A 12,363-nucleotide genomic window follows, 5' to 3' on the forward strand; every position below is an offset into this window, starting at 1 on the left:
AAAAAAGCCGTAAAACTGCTAACAACAAAAAGGAACGGAACCTGTCTCTTTCTAGGAAGAAATGCTGCTATTTTGTAAACCCGTTGTTATGTGTTGTTTTAAACAAAGTTAAAGAACTCAAAAATCAACCACAAAGCTAAAAATCTTCCAAAAATAGCATCATGAAGCTTGTTTAACAACTGACTGTCCTGGCTCTGTTCTCTCCTAGACTTGTTTAGAACATTCTGTAACTGTCAGCTTCTGGGCCTCTCATCTCTAACCACCTTGTCACATTCCTTTCTTACAGAACCATAAGGTCATGAATAATTCTGCTGCTGGAATCCCAAATGTCCTTGGCTCGTAAGCTCTATTGTGAACCTCAGAATCAACCTGCACCCCTAAAAGGCTCCTCTCTGGAGGAAACCTCAACTGCAGGGCCCCTTCCTCTTGAGGGATGACTTATCAGAAATAGTGCCTCACTGTGGAAATGGTTTGTGCCTTCTAAAACACAACTTGAGGATATATCACAATTCCAGCAGGGATATATGGTTTGAAAATGTTCTGGAAATGACTCTAATACTACACTCACTGTTGAGAATCAATGACTTTATGGCACTTCCATTTGAGAAATTAAATAGTAAATGATGTTTATTACTCCCTAGATTTTAATGTAAAGCTTAATAGTCCAGTTTGGTTTTATACATAAGTTGTCCTAAGAAGTTTACAGATCAACATTTTAAAAAGTTATCACTTTTTATTGATTTCATTAGTCCTTTTGATAAAGTTAGACTTCCTGGAATCCTTGTTTGGCAATGAATTTTTAGATTGATTCAGGTTAATAAGAACGAATACATATGACACTACAGAAGGGAATAAAACTGACATGCTTTTTCTAGGGCCTCAGTTAGCCAGAAGTGGATAGCAGCTGTTCCATCAAAAACTCAAACAGGGGTGTGGGGATTTGTAACCTCAACCTCTTTCCCAGAGCATATTAGGAGCAGACAAATACAAGGATTCAATAAACACACTGGCAAATCACAATATGAAAAGTCATCACTGTGGGGTATGATTTGCTACGTAGCTAATCCCCTTGGGGACTCTCTGAGACAGCCCATGGAACGTGTCTCAGTATCTCTGTGTCCACTGATTGCCATCCCACATTTGCTGGAGGTCACTTCCAGGGGCATTGTCCCCTCCCCCTGCCACACACATGTAGTTCTGGGTTGTTTTTGCATGGGTCCAATCTTCTATACAAAACTCTTCCCTGGGAGGCGTGACAAAGGCAGGCTCTTGAGACGGAAATCTGTCAACCTTTCTAGAACTTTCTATTGATCTCAGGGACACTGGAGAACACTGAGGCATCAATGTTCTAGATGCCTTATACTTTGACATGGTTTTAGTACTCTTTCCATTTCAGGTTTTTTTGTTTGTCTGTTCGTTTTTTTTGGTCTTAAATCTGAATGCAGTTATGCATTCTACAAGTTTTCAAGTCTTCGAGTTTTACCCTATAGAAAGAATTGCCTCCCTGCGAAACCACAGGGATGAAAGAAATACAGCTGCAGCTTTCATTGTGGTAGAAAACCCTACTTTCCTGTCTGTTGGCAGAACACTTATTAGGAGTATGCAGAGGCAAAATGCAATTAGTCTCCATGATGCAAGGACTTACATTATTCATGAAAGTAGAACAAAACCTAGATATATTATTAAACACCCCAGATTATTCATTTGTGAGCAGACTACCAATTGTCTTTCCAAAAGAGTTTTCTTTGTTCTAAGTACTTTAGATCATATTCAAAATCTCAAAGCTTTTACAATTTTCAAAATGGGCTCTCAAAATAGGAAATGTGATCTAGGGAAGCTGATGGTACTTACAGTTTGTTATAAGCCAAATGCTGTGTCCCTCTAAAACTCCTAAATTGAAGCCCTAGCCACTAATCTGATGGTATTTGGAGGTGGAACTCTGGCAGGTAATGAGGCTTAGGTTAGATCCTGAGAGGATGCTCTCATGAGGAGATTAGTGTCCTCATAGGACGAGCAGCCAGAGATCTTCTTGTCTCCCCATACCCCACACGCTGAGGGAAGGCCACATGATGCCCAATGAGGAGTCTGACCACAAGCAAGTGGCCAGGCCTGACCATGAACTAGCACCTTGACTGTAGGCTTCTTGGCCTCCAGAACTGTGAGAAATAAAAGCCTGTTGTTTAAGACATCCAGTCATCTATGCTGTTTTATTATAGCAGCCTGAGCTGACTGGATGCTATTATTGGTAGTTACTGATAGTTTTTTGCTTGCATGTCCAAAGGAAATTGCCCAGCTACCAATTTTTTGGTGATAGTCTTCAAATGTTAGCAGGAAACTTGAGTGATTCTGGAATGTGTAATGAGCTTGACAGAGGCACCACTAAGAATCCTTTTATCTGTTTACAATTCACAATCCCCAGAGGCCATTTGCAGAGAAAAATGCTGATCAGGGTTTCTTGGATGAGGTGTTGCTTCTCAGGGTAGCCACATTATCACACTATTGGAGACTACAGACCCTTAGAACTTGGCCTTTTCATGTACAGCATCAGGAAAGGGGGTTGAAGGAGATGAAGATTTCCTAAGAGCACCATTGGATCAATTGGTCAATTTTCATTTGAAAAGGACTGAGAGGTCAGCTTGTAGAAAAGTAAGACCAAGAGGGAGAAGCAGTGGAGATCGGTAATTCCTATATCCTCAGGCAGTGATGATGAGTCGGTGAGCTGATTGAGTGGAAAATGCCTGTGCAGGGCTGGGTGCAGTGACTCATGCCTGTATCTCAGCACATTGGGAGGCTGAGGGGGGAGGTGTTCTTGGGCCTAGGAGTTGGAGGCTGCAGTGAGCCATGATCATGCCACTGCACTCCAGCCTGAGTGACAGAGAGGGATACTGACTCAGAAAAAAAAAATTTTTTTTTAAAGAAAATGCCTCCAAAATAATGAAGATTATATCAGAAAAAGAAAATGCCTATTTAGGAAACTCAGCTGCATTTCCGATTATGATGTTTGTTTGCTTTTTATATTTTGAGACCGAGTCTTGCTCTGTTGCCCAGGCTGGAGTGCAGTGGCAATCCTGGCTCACTGCAACCTCTGCCTCCTAGGCTCACATGATTCTCCTGCCTCAGCCTACTGAGTAGCTGAAATTACAGGCATGTACCACATGCCTGGCTAATTTTTGTATTTTTAGTAGAGATGAGGTTTCTCCATGTGGGCTAGGCTGGTCTTGAATTCCTCAAGTGATCTGTCTGCCTCGGCCTCCCAAAGTGCTCAGATTACAGGTGTGAGCCACTGCACCTGACCCTATTAGGGTATTAGAGCAGAAACTGCAACTCCATAAAGCATCCACAGCTGTCACATCTGAGCCTCCCTGGCATCTGATTGGCAAATCTGGCAGGAGAAACAGAGCATGCTGAGCTCTGGAGCTTGCCCACCCACGGATCAGCTGGGGAACCTCAGGACGTGGCTCCACTCCCATGGGAGAGACCTGAAGATTTACCTCTGCCCAAGCCTCGATAAGAAAACTAATTTAATTCAAAGGTGAAGTGTTAGTAAGCTCCCCTGTCCCCACTCCTGACAATTCTAAATGCTGTGTCTTACAATTAGCTTCCTTAATAATAAAATGAATATTTTCATCTCCATCATTCTGTCTTTTCTGTCTTATTTTTCAGTTGATTCTACATTCTGTAAGATGGCCAGGCATGGTAGCTCACCCCTGTAATCCCAGCACTTTGGGAGGCTGAGGTAGGTGGAACACTTGAGGTCAGGAGTTTAAGATCAGCCTGGTCAACATGGTGAAAAGCCATCTTTGCTAAATATACAAAAACAAACAACAATAACACCACCACCAACCTGTAATCCCAGCTACTTGGGAGACTGAGGCAGGAGAATCGCTGAACCTGGGAAGCAGAGGTCGCAGTGAGCCAAGATCACACCACTGCACTCTAGTCTGGGCAATAGAGCAAGGCTCAGCCTCAAAAAAAAAAAAAATAATAATAATAATAATAATAATTAAAAAAAATAAATTTTGTAAGGGAAGAAAAGGATGTTATTCACTGACTTTCTAAAACTCCAACAGGCTGGGCGCGGTGGCTCAAGCCTGTAATCCCAACACTTTGGGAGGCCAAGGCGGGTGGATCATGAGGTCAAGAGATCGAGACCATTCTGGTCAACATGGTGAAATCCCATCTGTACTAAAAATACAAAAAAAAAATTAGCTGGACATGGTGGCGCATGCCTGTAATCCCAGCTACTCAGGAGGCTGAGGCAGGAGAATTGCCTGAACCCAAAAGGCAGAGGTTGCAGTGAGCCGAGATCGCGCCATTGCACTCCAGCCTGGGTAACAAGAGTGAAACTCCATCTCAAGAAAAAAAAAAAAAAAAACTCCAACAAAGTGAAAAATGCAAAAATACAATCTCAGCACCAACAGGCAGGTTCCAGAGCCCCTTTGAGCCCTAGGTAATTAAACTGAGCCAAAAGGAGAAGGCATAATTTTACTTCATGGCAGCATAATTTATGCTGTCCTCACAGGTGATGTCTTAGCCAGGGCCTGGGGAGGATGATTCACTCTGCTAGTACCACACACCAGTGACTTGAAGCTGAAGCTAATGATATTTTTTTTTTATTTAAAAAAAAAAATGGCCGTGTGTGGTGGCTCACACCTGTAATCCAAGCACTTTGGAGGCCAACGCGGGTGGATCACCTGAGGTCGGGAGTTAAAGACCAGCCTGACCAACATGGTGAAACCCCGTCTTTAAAAAGAAAAAGATATTTTATATTTTTAAAAAAGTGTTTTTAAAATTTAAAAAAATTAAAAAATATATATATAATTATATATAATAAATATATATATTATATATATATAATAAATATAAATATATATATATATTTAGGTCAGGCACAGTGCCTGTAATCCCAGCATTTGGAAGGCTAAGGCAGGTGGATCACCTGAGGTCAAAAGTTCAAGATCAGCCTGGCTGATATGGTGAAACCCCATTTGTACTAAAAATACAAAAAAATAGCCGGCGTGGTGGTGTGTGCCTGTAATCCCAGCTACAGGGAAGGCTGAGGTAGGAGAATCACTTGAACCTGGGAGGCGGAGGTTGCAGTGGGCTGAGATTGTGCCATTGCACTCCAGCCTGGGTAACAAGAGTGAAACTCCATCTCAAAAAATACATATATATATATATTTTTTAAAGACAGAGTCTTGGTCTGTTGCCCAGGCTGCTATGCAGTGGCACAATCAGAGCTCACTGCAGCCTCCAGCTCCTGGGCGGCAGGGATCCTCCTGCCTCAGCCGTCCAATTAGCTGGGACCTCAGGCTCATGCCACCATACCTGCTAATTTAAAAAATTATTATTATTATTTTGAGACACAGTTTCATTCTGTCGCCCAGCGGTGTGATTCTCAGTTCACTGCAACCTGTGCCTCCCAGGTTCAAGCAATTCTTATGCCTCAGCCTCCTGAGTAGCCTCCTGAGTAGCTCCTGAGGCATTACAGGTGCCCCCCACCATGCCCAGATAAGTTTTGTATTTTTAATAGAGATGGGATTTTGCCATGTTGGCCAGGCTGGTCTGGAACGCCTGACCTCAGGTGATAATTCCACCTCGGCCTTCCCAAAGGACTGGAATTGCAGGTGTGACCCACCACATCAGACCTAAAATAATTTTTGTAGTGACAAGGTCTCACTTTGTTGGCCAGGCTGGTTTTGAACTCCCGAACTCAATTGATTTTCTCTCCCCAGCCTCCCAAAGCATTGGGATTACAAGCTTGAGTAATTGTACCTGGCCTGAAATTAATGATTAAATAATACCCTCTGGTGAACTTGTTTTACCACTCCAGGCAAGAGACAGGAGGTTTATTCTTTGAAGGAATTAACCAAAGGAGCCACAGTAAGAAGGACAAGGGCTAGGTGATGAGCTGCAGGAAATACGTCAGACCGAAACCACAGTCTACACTTCAGAGTGTTGAATTCTGTATCAGTTATCTTGTGCTGTGTAACAAACAACCTCAAAATTGTAATGCCTTTATTTTTAATCACCATTTTATTTGTGTACCCCATTGTCAGCAATCAGGGATGGGGTTTTTTGGGCTGTTCTGCTGGTCCCACCAGTCAGGCAGGATGCTGGCTGGATGCTCTAAGGTAGCTTCATTCACGTGTCTGGTGACAGTGCTGGCTGGCTGCTGGGCCTGTCTCTGCTCCCGGTCTCTTATCCACAAGATTCTAGAAGACAGGGGAGCAATACCTTCCTTATGCCAAGGAAGGTAAAGTGTTAGTAAGCTCCCCGTCCCCACCTCCTGGCAATTCTAAATGCTGCCTCTTACAATCAGCTTCCTTAAAAATAAAATAAATTTCATCTCCATCACTCTGTCTTTTGTGTCTTATTTTTTCAGTTGATTCTAAATTCTGTAAGGCAGCCAGGGGTGATGGCTCTTGCCTATAATCCCAGCACTTTGGGAGGCTGAGGCGGGTGGATTACTTGAGGTCAGGAGCTCAAGATCAGCCTGGACAACATGGTGAAACCCCGTCTCTACTAAAAATACAAAAAAAAAAAAAAAAATTAGCCAGGCATGGTGGCATGCGCCTGTAATCCCAGCTACTCGGGAGGCTGAGGCACGAGAATTGCTTGAACCTGGGAGGTAGAGTTTGCAGTGAGCTGAGATCCAGCGTGAAGTGCAGTGTATTTGTAGTAGAGACGGGGTTTCACCGTGTTGGCCAGGCGGGGCTCGAACTCCTGACCTCATGATCCACCCACCTCTGCCTCCCAGAGTGCTGGCATTACAGGTGTGAGCCAGTGTGCCTGGCATCTCTCTCTTTCTTTCCTACCCAAGAGAGAATACAAAGAAAATTTTTGAGTCTATGCATTAAGTCTGTGTGTGTGAAAATGTATTATAACCTCATGATTGACCAATGAATAAAATACAGTGAAATAAGGGGTTTGTTTTTGTTTTTGTTTTGAGTCTGAGTCTTGCTCTGTCACCCAGGCTGGAGTGCAATGGCGCAGTCTCAGCTCACTGCAACCTCCCCCGCATCGTGGGTTCAAGCAATTCTCCTGCCTCACCCTCCTGAGTAGCTGGGATTACAGGCACCCGCCACCTGCCTGGCTAATTTTTGTATTTTTAGTAGAGACAGGGTTTCACCATCTTGGCTAGGCTGGTCTTATACTTCTGACCTCGTGATCCACCCACCTCAGCCTCTCAAAGTGTGAGATTACAGGCATGAGCCACAGCGCCTGGCCCAGAAAACCCTTTTAAAATAACACCACTGCCATTGGTTGGGACTAGAAAGTGAGTTCACAGAGCACTGATTTGTTCCAGAAATGCTGAGTGGTCCTTGCCTCCTGCCCCATGTCTGCAGAGCCCAGTCCAGGACTGCTCCCAGACCCCACGATGTTCATTCGCTCCTCCTAATAACCCCAGGCCAGGCCAGGCCCCAGGTTCTTGGGTTAATAGCAGTCTTCTTGACTTGGCATGTCATGTGGAAATACTCAGAGGAAGAAAAATGCAAGCAAGCATGGGAAGTGTATCTGGTACATCTGCCATGCATGTTCATCCCCTATATTTTGAGGCAAGAACCACATGGCAAGAACTTACAGTAAACCCACCCTGGCTAAATATTTACATATATTACTTCATTTTCATTGTCACAGGAAAGCCAAGTGTTACTGTCCCATATTCCAGATGAGGAAGTTGCTACTGAGACAGTAAATGACAGAGCCACGAGTGGAACCCAGCACTCTGAGTGATTCCAAGTCCAAATTCACTGTGCTCCGTAAGACAGATTCAGCTCTCAGCACAGCTGGCCTACAAAGGGGCGCGACCAGCTTAGTCCTGCACACGTTTTGTTGTTATTTTATTTTTATATTTTTGAGACGGAGTCTCGCTCTGTTGCCTAGGCTGGAGTGCAGTGGCGCAATCTCAGCTCACTGCAACCTCCGCCTCCCCTGTTCAAGCGATTCTCCTGCTTCAGCCTCCTGAGTAGCTGGGACTACAGGTGTGCACCACCAGGCCTAACTAATTTCTTTTTTTTTTTTTTTTTTTGTATTTTTAGTAGAGATGGGGTTTCACCGCATTGACCAGGATGGTCTCAATCTCCTGAGCTTGTGATCTGCCCACCTCAGCCTCCCAAAGTGCTGGGATTACAGGCATGAGCCACCGTACCTGGTGCAAACCTTTCTTAAAGTCAACTCTTCCTTAACACATTATTTATTTTTGAGACAGAGTTTCACTCTTTTTGCCCAGGCTGGAGTGCAGTGCCCACTGCAACCTCCGCCTTTTGGGTTCAAGTGTTTCTCCTGCCTCAGCCTCCTGAGTAGCTGGAATTACAGGCACCTGCCACCACACTCAGCTAGTTTGTATTTTTAGTAGAGTCGGGGTTTCACCATGCTGGCCAGATTGGTCTCAAACTTCCCAGCTCAAGTGATCTGCCGCAGCCTCCCTCCCAAAGTGCTGGGATTACAGGTGTGAGCCACCACACCTGGACAACATGTTATTATTTTGACTAGCACAGGTGGTTGACAGAACGCACAGCAATGAAAGACTGTACCTTTTATTCAAAGCAGAACTTTCTTTGAATGCAGCAAAAAGGTAATGGCACTCCAAGCAAACAAGCAAGGAACAGCTAAGAAACCCTATCGTGTTTTTCTCACTCACATCACTTCCCTTTAGTAGCCAATTACTTAGGCTGAAAAATGCTAATATGGAAAGGGTGGCCCACTGCTTTTTCCTTTCAGTTCTTCCTTACCCATCAGGAAGGCAGAGAGCATTGGCAGAATGTGCACAAAATGTGAAATCAGGCCGGGCATGGTGGCTCACACCTGTAATCCCAGCACTTTGGGAAGCTGAGGCAGGTGTATCGCCTGAAGTCAGGAGTTCGAGCCCAGCCTGGCCAACATGGTGAAAGCCCGTCTCTATTAAAATACAAATATTAGCTGGGTGTGGCAGTGTGCATCTGTAATCACAGCTACTCAGGAGGCTGAGGCAGGAGAATCCCTTGAACCTGGGAGGCAGAGGTTACAGTGAGCAGAGATTGCACCACTGCCCTGTAGCCTGGGTGACAGAATGAGACAATATCTCACTCTGTCAAAAAAAAAAAGTGACATCAAAATAATTGAGCTAGTTTTGTGCAATGCTCTCCCTGTTCTCACAGGAATAAAATACATGTGTGAGCTACAAATAAGAGCTGCGTCATGTCAATGATTCCACAGACGAATTAATAGGCCTTATGTTTGCATCTGAAATCAGCATTGCACAATGTAAAGATGAGCTGTGAAATTCATGCTAAGAAGTTAAATCTCAACTTTTTACTTGGAATGGTGTTTAATAGAAAAATTTCCATGGCGACTCAAGGGAGACTATAACAGAAAGTGAAGTTTTGTCTTTTTAGTGTCCATAATGACACTTCTTCCCAGGTTTTTGAACAAGAGGCCCCACAATGATGCAGCTGCAGGGTGGGATGCTAAGTGGTGGGTAGTGATGTCTGGTGAGGAAAGAGAACTCACATTTGCATAAAACAGATCCAAAGAGGTCCCTATATCCCTGTAATTAAAAGAACACACGCCTTTTGGGTTTGATGATTTTACTTCTCCCTTCCCACAACCAGTTAAATAAAAAAAAAAAAAACCGCAACAGGCCTGGTGTGGTGTCTCATGCCTCTAATCTCAGCACTTTGGGAGGCTGAGGAGGGCAGATTGCTTGAGCCCAGGAGTTTGACACCAGCCTGAACAATATAACAAGACCTGGTCTCAAAATTATACAATCGATGCAAGTACAAAGATCCAATTTTTAAAAATCACTGGAGTACAAAGATGGCCACAGCCCCTGCCCGGGTTTAACTTATGTATGTACAGAGTGTGTGGGCAGTCATGGCCACAGAGGTGATGTTACAAAATATACAAAGTGGTTTCTTTCTTCCTATTTCATAGACAAACGCTGCCTGATTTCCAACTGAGAGCACTAGAAGCACAAAATCATCCAGATCGTTTACTATATAACTTATAAAAAATGCTGCACAGGGCTGTGACTATAAATATAGAGAATTTGACTCTGTTTGGGAATTGCTATCTACAAGGGTGAAGGTCAGGGGAGGACTGTCTGATATCCTGACCTGCTGGGACAGTGGAGAAGCTGGGATAGGGGAGGACCTGATCTTGCCACATGGCTACATCTACTCCCCCTTTCCTAGATAAGGCTGGAGCTCATTGGCCAGGAAGAATTGGGATGGTTGGGGGTGGGTGGGTGGGGGGGCAGTGATGTAATGGCAGGAGGCTGTGGAAGGCAGAGAAGGCATCTAGAATGAGAAGGAGCGCATACCTTTGATCCAGACACACGTGCACTCGACTGTATTCAATGATCTCACTTCACCGGGCAGTCCAACTGGGTGCAGATTTCCCCACCCTGAGAAAAGTCTGGAGCTTTGCAGGCATGGAGATGGCAGCTAATCAAAGCCCATCTATGGGAAAATGGAAAAATGTTTGGAAAGAGATTCCAGTTGGTGGGGGATGGAAAGAAGGAAGTTAACCTAGGAAGTCATCTTGCACAGAAAGTGAGGAGGCTGAGAGGGGTGAGGAGCTATTCCAGACGCAGATACTCCCTGGGATTCAAGGTGGCAGCATGCAGGCTGGAGAATTTGCATGTTTTATTTCAAAAGATCTAACAGGGAGGGTTTTTGTTGTCTGACCAAGAGAGGAGCATTAGGCCTTGGCCACAATGGGTTTTAATTTGGCTTCTAAGTTCTCTAAATTCAGAACCTGGGGCCCTTTTGGCAGATACACCTATCCCCTGAATGCCAAGCTACTCATTCCCCACTCTCTTCTCCTCCATCTGCCCCACTCTCTCTGTCTCCTAAGACAAGAGCAGCAGGTGGGCGTGAATATCCAGCCTGAACTCTCTGTAGTTCAGGTGTGGCTCCCATCCTTGAAGCGTGAGGACAAGGACACTGCGGGTGAACTGCTTGGATGAGCACACCTGTCCAGGTGAGGAAACCCTGATGGGAAATGTGGGAGCACTAGGAAGTGGGACGGACCCACACTTGTGACCTTCGGTTTCCAAATAATGATGCTGTGTCCCCTGACCCTTTGACAACATAACAATTAGCAGAGCAGATGCTCCCGGGGGCTGATCACCATCAAGGAGGCCATGGGGCTGCTGCTCTTGGTTGCCAGACTTTGGTTTAAAAAAAAAAGAGAGGCCTGAGCTTGATAGTCATAGAGAATAGACTTCCCCATCTGGGGAAGCCTCCCATACATTCCTTCCCTGGGTCTTTTCTCTCTGAAGATGGTTTTCGAGTCTGAAAATAGGTTCTACTGACCAACCCAGCTATGTGTAGGATTAGCGATCTTTCCAGCCACGTTCATTCTCTAATTCTCTTTAGGTATTGTCCTGTGTCTTCCTGGAGTAACAGACTACTGAGTCTCCAGGGGCTGGAATCAAACTGCCCTGCAGGCCTATCCAAGCCACAGGGAATCAAGTTAGGTGGGAGTGTATCAATTTCATCCACTAATTTGAAACAAATCTCCTTGAAGTGATGAAAGGGGGCAGCAGGCCGGACGCGGTGGCTGAAGCCTGTAGTCCCAGCACTTTGGGAGGCCGAGGCGGGTGGATCACGAGGTCAAGAGATCAAGACCATCCTGGTCAATATGGTGAGACCCCGTCTCTACTAAAGATACAAAAAATTAGCTGGGCATGGTGGCGCGTGCCTGTAATCCCAGCTACTCGAGAGGCTGAGGCAGGAGAATTGCCTGAACCCAGGAGGCGGAGGTTGCGGTGAGCCGAGATTGCGCCATTGCACTCCAGCCTGGGTAACAAGAGCAAAACTCCGTTTCAAAAAAAAAAAGGGGGGGGCAGCAGTGGGAGAGAGGAGAGCACGCAGGACCCAAGATCCCTCCCCACAACCTCTGGCGACCCAGGCGGCCCCCTACAAGGCCGTGCATTCGGGCAGGGACCTCACCCTGAGCCTCTCTGCTAATGGTTATGTTGTCAAAGGTCTCAGGGGCCTTGACGGCCCCCTCCCCCGCGCCTCCTGCCCCTCCTCCAAGTCCTTGCAGCACCTACTGCAGCGGCAGCACTTGCAGCCACAAAGTAGGCAGCACAGGCTGCAGCAGCAGCAACAGCGCAGCTGGAAGCAGCCGGCCAGCTTGGAGACCACGGCGTCCCAGGGCTTCAGCGAGCGCATCCACAGCGGCAGGCAGTTCCAGTTCTGGAGTATCTTGGGCAGGATGCGTGGGCAGCGGGACTGCAGCAGGCGGAGGCACAGTACCAGGATAACGATCAAGAGGACGGGCACACCGACGCCCACGAGCACCGGCCAGCCGGCCAGCGAGAGGCCGAACACCGTCAGCGGGATCAGGAAGAAGAAGACGATCAGGTAGAAG

This window comes from Callithrix jacchus, chromosome 1, assembly GCF_049354715.1.
Source record: "Callithrix jacchus isolate 240 chromosome 1, calJac240_pri, whole genome shotgun sequence".
Taxonomy (NCBI): Eukaryota; Metazoa; Chordata; class Mammalia; order Primates; family Cebidae; genus Callithrix; species Callithrix jacchus.